Below are 12,687 nucleotides of genomic sequence, written 5' to 3'. Positions count from 1 at the left end.
GTTACTGAGGTTGTAGGTTCCAGGGAGTGCTTATAATACAAAGGAGTGTACACCAGAGGTCTGAAGATGCACCTATGGAACTACCAATATTACTTCAGTGGTGAAACATAGAATCCAAGTTAAGTTGCTCAACATTTCTATCGCTTTCAGGTAAGAGGGCCCTACTTTCAGATAACGGGGTTGGCATAAAGGCTAAAGTGTTTAACTTACAGACACAAGGAAAAGGTTTCATTCTCACCTTTGGGTAGTATAGCTAGGCTTAAAATGGCCATCTGGGGTCATTGCCATAGTAATTACCTAAAAATACTTGGGGACACAAATGTTTTGGAAGTGTGTGGCTAGGCTTGTAAGGGCCCTAGTGGTCATTAGCTTAGTAACAGCCTATGAATGTATAATAAATTATAGCAATTAATGTAAATTCATCAAATTAACATTTTATAAGTCTAACATGACACATGTTAACCATACTGTGATCTCACTGAACTTGTTGAAAAGCTGTTAGTAAGTGTTCCACATGTTGCCTATTAGTTTAGCAATTTTGTGAGAGGTATTGATCTACAGTTTGCTCATGGATGGTGGACACCAGAAGTCATGCTAGCTTAAACCATCTGGAGATGGAGTCAATGCTGAGCATGTCTTCTCAGCAACAAAGAGAGAGATGGAGGACTGCCATGTTTCACATCTTAATGTGCCATTGCAGCAGTAATAGTATAGTATGCATATTTTATTATTTTGCCATCCATTCTGAAAATGGATCACGTGCATCATTGTGTGAAGGCTGAAATATGTCAGCTCATTTTTGAGAGTGAGACAAGTATGGCTGGAGATGGTGTAGTTAGTTCTCCTTTTGGAACACAAAGCTGGCATTTTCTGGACACTCTCCAGAAGTCACACAAGTGGAGGCTCCTGCAGGAGGGCTATATCAGGTTGCAGTATAAGGCTGATGCCTAGAATAGTTTGGCCAAAGCTGTCACCTATTTTATGGACATCCCATGCATGGGGAGCAACAGCATCACCATCATATTAACTTAAATCACTGAAAGCCTTACCTCCTTTACCAATGGAAGGCTGAAGCTAGAGCACAGTCACCACTTTCGTAATGTAAGCATGCCATCTTTTAGCTAAACAAATAACTTGCCAATGCATGCCATCATGCAACATGTCATTAAGCCCTTTTTATACCTCTAGCCCCTGAAGACATTGAAAGGAAAAGAGAGATGTATAAGAGCAGTATATTTTCTAATGTTTCTCCATTTCCATTACTATTATATGCAACAGCACACAGACCTAGATCAAACACTCTGGCATGGCTTGAACTCCCCACACAGGTAGCAGCAGCAGGAGCAGCACAACCCCCACCACCACCAGAGACACCCACCATATCTGGATCTGAGTTTGCCACAGCTGACTCCTCAACTCCTGCCCTCTCTGCACTACCTATTTCAGGTAGTTATGCACCAGGGTCTGTTGCACTGGTAACTGTCAGGATCAGTGTGAAGTTGAAGTGACAATTATGTTACCCATCAAGAACTGGCAGAGCTTGTGGGGGGTGAAGCTGGACAGGAGGTTCAATGCTGACATTGGCTATATAGAGAACAAGCTCCAGCAACTCATTAAGTCATGTCCCAGCCCAGTTTTGCCTCCAGAACCTTAGGCAGGACCCAGTGATGATAGATACCAAGGAGAGGAATAATCTCTTACTGTGTCAAAGCTAGCAGAGGTTGCATCGTTGAACACCTAATCCTATCCCCAAACCTTGTGTTCCCCTCCCTTTTGTGTCTATGCCTACCCCTGTATGGTTTTTTTCTTTCTAAAATGTTACAATATTTTAGTTAACATCACACAGCAAAACAATGCAAAATAACCAAAAATAAAATATAAAAAAGGAAGCATGTAACATAAGTTAGAAAAAATGCAGAGAATAGCTGTAATAAAGTCCATCAGAAGAATTATCTCTCACAAAAGTCAGAGTCCTGCCATGGTCAAACAAGGAGTACATATGTATGTGTGTGTGTGTGTGTGTGTGTGTGTGTGTGTGTGTGTGTGTGTGTGTGTGGTTGACACAGGCAGGGGGTCAACAGGTGTGCAAGACTGACATTCCCCTGAGTAGGGGAATATTTCCTTTCCCCAGGGTTGTTTGATTGTGAAGCTAGGATATATAATTAGCAAGGGGTCGAGGGTGCAAAGGGACTTCTTCCCTAAAAAAACACTTGCTATCGGTTTACTCCACCCTCTGGTAATCTCTGGAACATGCACAGAACATGTCATTCTGTGTGCATTCGACACTTGACATTTGATTTATGGGGTGTGAAGACACATATGTTCAATACAGTGTCTTACACCTCTATATATATATATATATATATACACACACACACACACACACACACACACATATATAAATATATATATATATATATATATATATATATATATATATTTATACATATATATATATATATATATATATATTTATACACATATATATATATATATATATATATATATATGTATAGATATATATATATATATATATATATATATATATATATATATATATATATATATATATATATGTATATATTTATAAAGCAACAACATAAAATTTGCCAAAATATAAGAAAATGTTCCAACAGTCATTTAGATTGTTGTACTTAGGACTGCCACTTAATGAGTTACATATGAGGTTGCCATAGCAATGTATAGTAGTGGCATATTATGAATTGAAGTCTTTCCAGTGCTGGAAGAGAACTGCAGTCATCACAGATGCCACATGCAGATGTCATGGTCTCTCTCAGTAGGTGTTACTGACAGATTTGCAGGCTCAATACCTGGCAAACAGAAATGTAAATTATGTAATGAAGAGACTGACTTTCTGACTGCTGATGAGGCAGCTGAGTGTGCTTTTGCCCAAAACAGTTGGAGAGAGGGGCAGGACCAGTGCAGATGTATGTGACCTGTGTTTTCTTGTCTATACCTCAGCAGCTACCACCCCCCTTACCATTCCTTTTTGCTAATCAGAGTGAGGTGTAAAAAAAGGTGCAGCTTTTATTAAAGTACCCCTGCATAATTTACAATCACCCCTTACAATTATCTTCCCTCTGGTTGTCTGCTGTCTCCTTCGTCATTTTGCACCGCTCCTTACTGTTTCACCACATACCCTGTCAGTCATTTCTGTTTTCCCTGTGACCATCCACCTCTTCTTACTCACCTCTTAACTTCCCTGACTTCCCTCCCTCCTTTTAGAAAATTAAAATGGGCCCCCGTCCCCCAAAAATATATTCCCACCCATACTTAACTTTACACAGCTGTAACTAATGTACACGTTACTGGCTCCTGTGGGTTCATTACAAAAAAAGTGTAACTGTATCACAAATCACTGAGAATTTCATTTAGCAGATAATTAAATATATAATTGTAATTCGACAGGATTGTTGAGGTACAAAGTTGAGAGACATGGTCCTATCCCACGGCCATCCATCTCACTCCTCATTTATTCACTTTTTGTTGTACTCTCCTTCCTCTTTTCATCCTTCTTCAATACTTCCATTTCTGGCCTTTAATCTGGTCCAAAAATAGATAAACTCAGCACACACATGTCCCAAAAGGGCTTAGATATCAAAATCATCTTTCTGTGGTCATACGTTGTGTGACGGTTGGTAGTAGGTAACATCAGGGGTTATGCATGACCATAGTGAAATGATCCCATCCAATGGCAAAAATGAAGAAAAACCCTTCAAACACAAGGTAACGTCATGCCATCAGTCATACAAAGAAACTTAGTGTAGGTGCGCATTAGCGAACACTGAAATAATGTATAGGTAATCATTTTCTCATAATAGTCTGTATTGCTCAATGTATTCATAATATAGTATGCCTATTCTCAGCGCCATTTGTGTAGGGTTCTCATCCCCTAAGGGTGTGAGGTGGTTTTACAGGGTCCATATATGTGCACTATATACATATTATTTGGAGGCCATTTCACAACCTATGTAGATGACATTTCGCCTATCCCCCCCCCCAAAAAAAAATGCAATGCCCAGACAAGTAGTTCTGATGGCATACCAGTGTAAGTCCTACTACTAAATGTGTATTTTGCTTCACAGTATGACTGTCAACATAGTAAAAAATGCAATTGCATTCTTTTATAAGTCTCTTTCCCTGCCATCTTTGTTGCTATCTCTTCTCCTTCATACATTGTATAAATTATTTTCTCTCCCTTTCTGTTACTATAATACAGTGATATTTTACAATATTATATTTTCATCATACAAGTGAATGCCTTTACCTGGCAATATATTGCTTCCCTTTGTTTATAATGCCTTTCCTGTGAGTGTTTCAGTGGCATACCTGGCTAATGCTCAGGTTTAAGGGCTATGAGTGATACAAGCAATGGTTTAAGTACATTCAGTTCTTTTCTTTTGTATTGCTGTCCTGTGTTCTGTTACCACGATACATTTTATAACAACACCTTTCTTGTGTATGATTCTGTAACATGTCTGTTGTTGAGACTGTGAGTGATTTAAGAATTTCTTTCACAGCCATGCATGGCATATGTACTCATCTTATCTTGCTAGCCATGTGCTGTCGTTCCCTGAAGTGAAACATGCCTATCATTAGTGTATGCATTCTGTCATGGAATTTGGCACTGTGTAACAAAATGTAAGTATGGAGTTGCTTAGTATTGTTGAAGGAAGAAGTTGTGAGATATACTCCTAATCGACTCAGTCCTTCTCAGATAAGCTTGTGTACTACTGCCTGTGTCCTTCCTCTTTTAATCTCTGTCATGTATTCCCATTTCCAACCTCTTACCTTGCCCAAACATGAACACAACATACACACATAACTACAATGCAGCTAAGTGAATGGCTGTTTACATTATTTGCAAATATGATGCATATCCCAGATATGTATTGTCTTAATGATCTGCTTACAGTTGAACAGATTCATTGGCTGCCCTTGCTAATGCACTGCTATGTATTATCAAAGTGAAAGTCATGGGTTTATAGTCAACTGTGTCTGTCTGTCAACTCCGTCCTACTCAGACCTTATCTCCCCACTCTTTCTCATACAGTTGCCCTTTTCATCTCAATCCCTTAACCAAAACAACCTTCAATCATATTAAGCATGCATTACACGTGTTACACACACTGGAAAAAGACTTATAAAACAGCAAAAATCATTTATCTGTGGTATATGTTGCAAGACAGTTCCTTCGATCCTGCTAAGAGCTTCCCATCTGTTCCACAACTGAGCTGACCATCAGTGCATATCAAAAAGCAATAATGAAATAAAGTGGAATTGATGGTTTCAGTCTAACAACTTCCATGACTCAAAGTCATGAAGTGATGTTTACGTTTTTTAATGAACTAGATGGAAGGTTATGAACCTGATGGTTCTATGTTGTTTAGCTAGCTCATTTTTCAGTGTTCCACACTAATGTAACACTCCTTTGAAATGTGTGTTTTCTAACAACTTTGTTATGAGTTCATTTATGGTTTCACTTGATAAAGCACTAGTCTAGAGGACATCAATTAGGCAGGTAGGTATTCAAGTCAATTAAGAACTAAATTAAGGACTGCCTTGTAGCAATCTGTTAGGCAATTTTTATCATGCAGTAATCTCTTACAATGCAGATATGACATAACGTACAACTAATACATGTATTTAACAGTTTCACTGTGATGTGCACATTGGCAATAAATTAGGGGAAGGTTTTGATCTCCTCTTTGTTGTATGCTGCCTAGCAAGTATCATATTTTAGGCTTCTACACTGTTCTATCATTTCCCTGAAATGTGAACTTAATTAAAACCTTACTATGAGTTCTTCTGTGGCTTCATTGTTAATATACTGGTCTAGAAAATCTTGATTAGGCAGGCAGTGGGTTCAAATCCATTAAGATCTAAGTTGTGACAGCATGGTAAATAATCCATGCAATGCATTAAGTGCTTGCAATACATATAATGAGTAAGGTTAAACATAATATGTGTATGTAACAGATTGACAATGATGTCTACATTATGAATAATTTAGGTGGAGGTTTGATCCTCTTATTGATGTATGCTGTTTAGCAATGGTTGTTTTTTAGCCTTCCACACTGTTCTAACATTTTTGTGAAATGAGAGTTTTCTTACAGGCTTATATGTTCATCTTTGGCTTTACCTGCTAATTTCCTGGTCTATAGACTATTGCTTAGGTCAGCAGATGGTCAAATAAATTAAGGTCTAAGTTACAGCAGTCTGACAAATAATCTGTACCATTCATTAAGTACCTAGAATACATATAAGAAATAAGGGTAAGTGTCGCAGGTGTACATAACAGTTTGGCAATGGCGTGTATATTGTCAATACAGTAGGGTGTGGGTTTTGAATTGCTGTTTGCTGTTTACAATTGCTCATTTTTCAATCTTCCCCAGAGTTGTAACTTTTCCTTGAAATGTACATTTTCTGATCCATTTGCTATAACTTCTTCTGTGGCTTTCAATCTAGAGAGCATGAGGTAGGCAGGGGTTCAAATCCATGGAGATTCACCCTGTAGAAGACTAATCAAACATCCTTATTGCATGCTAACAACAAACCATGCACATATAGGTTCATAGGTTCATAGGTAAGTACTAGGCTATCTGCCCAAGGGCATTTATAAGCCTAGCCAGAATGTGTTGGCTTTCGCCACCCCCTTAGATTAGTTCCCTGTGCCTCTGTCCAGCAGAGCCATCAGTTCCCTGCGCCACTGTCCAGCAGAGCCATTAGTTCCTTGTGCCACTGTCCAGCAGAGCCAGTGCAGTGATCCCCGGGGTAAATTTTCTGTTTCCCATCCACCTGTCAAGGTTTCTCTTGAAGAGTATTAGTGAGGGGCTCTGCCTGATGTATATTGGAATCCTGTTCCAAAGCATGGAGAGTCTCTGGGATAGGAATCTATCCTTCCAGCATGTCCTATTTATCGTTGTGGTGAGGTTTATATCTCTAGAGTGTGTGGCTCTCTGGGATTTGTTTTTTTTTTTATTCTGGGTTGGACATGGCCTTGTATGTCAGGCAGAGGTCACCTCTGAGTAAGCGGTATGCAACTGAGTACAGGTGGAATTTCTTGAGTCAGGCTGCATAGGGCATCTGTTTGAGGCCAGTAATCCTCTTGGTGAGGTACTTTTGTGACCTTTCCAGCTGTTGCAGGTGTCTTGTAAGGTACATCCTAAATGGGGCGTTGTATTCTATGATGGGTCTAATGAGTGATGAGTAGAGAGGCAAAATAACCTCTTTTGTTCTAGATGTGAACCCTTTTGTGATTAGGTGGGCCACATAGAAGGATTTTCTAACCACCTTGGCAATATGATTATCAAAGGAGAGATTACTATCTACTTGGGTCCCCAGATCCCTTATTACATTTTCTGTATTTAGGGTACTACTACCTATGTGGTAGTTCGCGGGTATTTTGTTTATTCCAAAGGGGATGACTATGCAATTTTTGGCATTTAGCTTGAGGCCATGATTTTGACGGGTCTACTTCTAAAGGCCGAACCGACGATTCCCCGACACAGAAATCACCGACGCCAGAAAACCGACAACACACAAACCCGACAACGCGAAACACCGAACACCATAACACCGACACATGGAACGTAAACAACACACTACACTACATAGCATATACACTAGCCTTGACCCAAACCCTAACCCTAAGGTCCGACACTATCGCACACTTCACCTACCTGCACCCTAACCCTAACTCACTTACCCACCCCTAGCCCAAGCTCCGACACTAACGCACACTTCACCTACCTGCACCCTAACCCTAACTCACTTAACCACCCCTAGCCCAAGCTCCGACACTAACGCACACTTCACCTACCTGCACCCTAACCCTAACTCACTTACCCACCCCTAGCCCAAGCTCCGACACTAACGCACACTTCACCTACCTGCACCCTAACCCTAACTCACTTACCCACCCCTAGCCCAAGCTCCGACACTATCGCACACTTCACCTACCTGCACCCTAACCCTAAGTCACTTACCTGACCACTCCTACCTCCGTCACTGTCACACACTTACCGGGTCGCGATCACACATTACCCTTGTCGGTCTTTCCGCTGTCGGCGAATCACCCTGTCAGTATACGTACATGTCGGTTATCTGGCATCGGTGATTTCTGTGTCGGGGGATCGGCGGTTCGGTCTTTAGAAGGGGACCCGATTTTGACACCAGGTATCCGTCTCAGTGAGACCCATCTGAAGGGTGTCTGTATCAACCGGAGAATCAATTATGGCCCCTAGTTTGCAGTCGCCTGTGAACTTAGTCAGCCATAGTCCTCCTATGCTTGCCTGTACCTCTGAGAAGTATATACCGAACAGGAGGGGTCCTAGGACTGAGCCCTGGGGGACGCCACTTGTAACTGGTTTAGAGTCAGATGTAGAGCCTGCAACTCTCACCATGTGGGTTCTAGCCATGAGCCAGTTGGCAACCCATCTTGTGATGTAGGGGTTTATGTTCAAGCTGGTGAGCTTGTCTATAATACTAGAATGGGGAATGGTGTCAAAAGCCTTTGCGAGGTCTAGGTAGGCTGTGTGGCCCTCCATTCCCTCATCTAATGCTTGGTAACCATCTCAAAGAAGTCCACCAGGTTTAGGAGGCATGATCTGCCTACCTCGAGTGCGTGCATTTTGAGGTTTAGACTTCTGGCATTGAGTAGCATTACCCTCAGTTTTTGGTTACTTGTGCTATTTATGGTGGTGGGTTTGTCTTTTGAGCCTTGCCTAAAAAAGGCACTATGGGGGAGGCAAGAGCCTTGGCCAGTATTTGAAAGTTTAAGGGTAACAGGTGAAAGCCATCTCTTGCGAAGCTAAGATAAATAAGATAAATATAATACCTGTATATGATGACTTCCATGGCACAGTCTATTTCATGCATTGACATGCACATTGCACATACTCTAGCACCATCCCCCACTCTGGAATCATAGCTAAAATTACTAAGCTGGGCATAAATCCCTACGTCACTTGATGGGTTGCCAACTGGCTTACTGACAGAACCCAGACTGTAAAAGTAGCTGACTCCAAATCCAGCTCCAGACAAGTGACAAGTGGAGTACCTCAGGGTTCAGTCCTGGGACCGCTTTTGTTTGGCATCTACTTCTCTGAAGTACAGACCAACATTAAGGGACTCTGGCTAACAAAGTTTGCAGATGACTTCAAACTGGGAGCCATTATTGAATCCCCAAATGATGTGGATATTCTACAAAAGGGCCTTACAGAAACAGAAGCTTGGTGCCAGAGCCATGGGCTCAAGATTAATGCCAAGAAATGTATAGTTATCCCCTTTGCGAAAAACCATGTACCCATGAATTACCACATAGGTGACAGTACACTAAACACCAAAAGTGTGATGAAAGACTTAGGGACACAGGTGGACAATGGTCTCACCTTTGATAACCACATCGCCACAGCAGTCAGGAAATCCTTCTATGTGGCACACCTTATCACTAAGGGCTTTTCATCCAGAAAAAAGGAGGTCATTGTCCCACTGTACTCATCCCTCATTAGACCCATTATAGAGTACAATGCCCCATTTGGTATGTACCTCACAAGACATCTTCAACAGCTGGAAAGGCCGCATAAATACCTCACTAAAAGAATCACAGGCCTAAAGAAGATGTCCTATGCTGACCATCTAAAAAAACTCCAGCTATACTCTGTGGCATATCGTCTACTCAGAGGTGATCTCTGCTTAACATACAAGGCCATGTCAAACCCTGAGCTGTTGGACATGCTCCACTTAAAGAAATCCCAATCCCTCAGAGCCACATGCTCCAGGGATCTAAACCTTGTCATCACAATGAACAAAACATGCTGGAGGGACAGGTTCCTGACCCAGAGACTCCCCATAGTCTGGAACAGACTGCCCATACATGTCAAGCAGAGCGCCTCCTTGGCCATCTTCAAAAGGAACCTTGACGATTGGATGGGAGATAGGAAATTCACCCCGGGGATTACGCCAGTCACCCTGCTAGACAGGGGTCCAGGGAAGTAAATATTGTGGGAAGAAATATCCAGAAAATTGTTATGGCTAGGCTTGTATAGGCCCTAGGGCCGATAGCCTAGTACCAACCTATGAACCTATGAATCTATGCATTTTAATCCCATTTTGGGTCATATATTTTTTCCACTGTTCAGTTTTCAATCTTTAGTGCTGTTCTAACATTTCCCTGAAATGTGTGCTTTCAGACTGTCTGACATGTAAGTTCTTCCGTGGCTGCATTGCTAATGCCCTAGTGTTGGGAATAGCATTGTTAAAGGCAGTGGGTTCAAATCATTTAGGTGTATTTCTGTTCTCCTACTGTCATGTGCTCTGCTCCCTGGCATATATTTTCCAGTAACCTTTTATACCAGTGCTTTTATGGCATGCTTTGCCAGTAGCCTGGTCAAAGGACCATTGTTGCCAAAGGGAGGGGTTCAAACCCATGTAGGTATTATTTGTTATCTTGCTAGCATATGTTTCATAGGTTCATATGTTCATAGGAGGTCATTAGACTAACAGCCCTAGAGCCCTTACAAGCCTAGCCATGTTTATCCCGAATTGTCCCAATTGTCAGTGGTTAGGTGAGTGAAGTTCACAGAGATAAGGTTCTATGGTAGCTGATATCAACTTCCTCTGTCAAGGAGGGACATGGGCACCAACACAGGAGTGAATTTGCAGTCACCCATCTATCGACCTAGGTTGCTTTTGAAGAGGGTCAGGGAGGGGCTCTGTTTCATGTGAATTGGAAGCTTGTTACAGAGAAGTGGCAGTCTTTGGGAGATATATCTATCTCTCCAGCATGACCTGCTCATGTCAGAGCCTTGGTCAAGATCCCTGGAGCAAATGACCCTCCTGAAGTTTGATTTATTAATGTGTAACATGTCTATCAGGCCTGAGTCAGAGGCTGCCCTGTAAGCCAGGCACAGATCACCCCTTAGCAACCTGTAGGAGACAGAATCCAGTGACAGAGCTTTCAGTCTTTTCATGCAATACTTGTTTTGTGTACTCTTTAATTACTTGGTGGGAAACCTCTGTTGTCTCTCCAGTTGTTGCAGGTGTCTGGTGAGGTACATTCAAAAGGGAGCACTGTAGTCAATTGTTGGTCTAGTGTGTTAATAAGCTATTCTTGTTTTGTTTGTGGTTGGTTGTTTTGTTAAGTTCCTGTATAACACCTGAGTGGGGGATTGTATCAAATGCCTTGGCTAGGTCAAGATAGGTGGTATACACTGTCTTTCTCTCGTTTGGATCCTTGGTGATTTTCTCAAAGAAGTCAACCATGTTTAACAGACATGATCTACCTTTAATGAATCTGAACTGGGTTGGGTCCAGCATTTTGAGATTACCTATGTCCTTGTTAACAAAGTCCATAATTATTCGTTCCATGGCCTTGCAGATCAGGCTAGTCAAGCTTATGAACCAATAATTCCCAGGGTCCCCCTATCTGCAGAAGGATTACTGTTGCTGTCCTCCATTCTGACAGAACATAATCAGTTCTCAGGCTGTTGTTAAACAGAGATGCAAATGGGTCTGCTAGGTCATGATTTAAGTTGTTTAAAAGGCAATCTGGGATCTGGTCCGGTCCCATTAATGCCATGTTTCTGGCCTTGGAGACCACCAAGATGACCTGCTCTCTTGAGATGATAGGCTGAGGAATGGTGGCAGGTAAACTTTGGGGGATGACTGAAAGGGACAGAGGGTGAAGTATACTACAAATCTAATGGCTAGCAGGTTGGCTCAAATAGGCATAACAGTTATTTGTGCAAGCATCAGCATGCACATAAATAATGTCAATTGAGGCACATGAAAGTAAAACTGGGGATGCAACATAACACATAAAGATTACCTACATCATGCAACTATAATAGCTATGGCAGGACCTGCAATGTCATGTGTCTAAGAGATAGACTGATAGCTTCTTAAGGTCACAAGTAGTGTTCCTGGTAGTGTGCCTCACATTTTTTTCTTTTGTATGTGTCTTTTTATCCTTCTGACTGTTTATTATCATCCCTTGATGCAACAGGCAAATTTTTCCCCTTTGCAAGAGATGGTCATGGGGAGGTCATCATTGATGCCGGCATCTGGATTTTCTTCTGGCCATAACTCCTCCCTCAGTGGCTGAATTGCATGCTCACTAGTACTTGCCTCCCCCTTAGGACATAGGTTCATAGGTAGATACTAGGCTATTGGCCCTAGGGCCTATATAAGCCTAGCCAAATGGTACCCTAGCTTTTGTCACCCAAGAAAATTATTTTCTTGTGCCCCTGTCAAGTAGAGCCACAGAAGTGATCCCCGGGGTGAATTTCCTATCTCCCATCCAATCATCAAGATTTTTATTGAAGAGTGCTAATGAGGAGTTTTGTTTGATATAGATAGGTAGTTTGTTCCAGAGTATGGGAAGTCTCTGGGATAGGAATCTATCCCTCTAGCATGTTCTGTTTATTGTGGTGACAAGATTTAGGTCCATAGAGTGTGTAGCTCAGAGGGATTGTGATTTCTTTAAGTGGAGCATGCCCAACAGATCTGGGTTGGAGATAGCTTTGTATGTTAGGCAGAGATTGCCTCTGAGTAGGCGATATGCGACAGAGTAAAGCTGGAGTTTTATGAGACGGTCTGCTTAGGGCATCTGTTTGAGACCAGTAATCCTCTTTATGAGGTATTTCTGCGGCCTTTCCAGTTGTT

This window comes from Protopterus annectens, chromosome 7.part1, assembly GCF_019279795.1.
Source record: "Protopterus annectens isolate FY-2018-M chromosome 7.part1, PAN1.0, whole genome shotgun sequence".
Classification (NCBI taxonomy): domain Eukaryota; kingdom Metazoa; phylum Chordata; order Ceratodontiformes; family Protopteridae; genus Protopterus; species Protopterus annectens.
This window is presented reverse-complemented; position numbering follows the sequence as displayed.